This window comes from Myotis brandtii, unplaced genomic scaffold (genome assembly GCF_000412655.1).
Source record: "Myotis brandtii unplaced genomic scaffold, ASM41265v1 scaffold1185, whole genome shotgun sequence".
In the NCBI taxonomy this organism is placed as follows: domain Eukaryota; kingdom Metazoa; phylum Chordata; class Mammalia; order Chiroptera; family Vespertilionidae; genus Myotis; species Myotis brandtii.
Window position 1 is genome coordinate 285,584 of NW_005354117.1, and position 454 is coordinate 286,037.

The following is a 454-nucleotide window of genomic DNA, read 5'->3' on the forward strand; positions in this document are numbered from 1 at the left end:
AGCCGCCCCTTCTTAGCGATTCCCGCCGGATCTGGCTGAGCCCGGCTGGGACTGTCCGCAGGAGCCCTCCTGGGGACGCCGCCTCCAGGGTGGGAGGCTGCCCAGGCAGGGGCGCCAGCCGATGTGTCTGGGGGTGCAGGGAGGCCCCCTCCCGTCAGATTGTTATAGAACAGAAAGAGCCAGGAAAATTCCAGGACGAGCAGAACAGCAGCTTGCAGCCTAGTAAATCCTATCTCCCTAGGCCAGGGGTGGGCAACCTTTTTGTGAGTGCGTGCCAAAACCAGCAAAATCTCTGACTCAAAATTCTTCTGCGTGCCAACCCTAATTTTTTGAGAACGTTACGCCTACTTGATATCTCTTAAGGTGTAAGTATGTGAAGAACCTTGAAGAAATAATAAAATTCATTCCAGCGACAAAAACACAGTATATGATGATGAAAAATACATTTATTTTT

At 51.1% G+C, this 454-nt stretch overlaps 1 pseudogene; it reads left to right on the top strand.

Annotated features, from left to right (window-relative positions):
- The window catches only part of LOC102248779, a 2,641-nt pseudogene that overhangs the window by 1,245 nt on the left and 942 nt on the right, over positions 1–454 (top strand).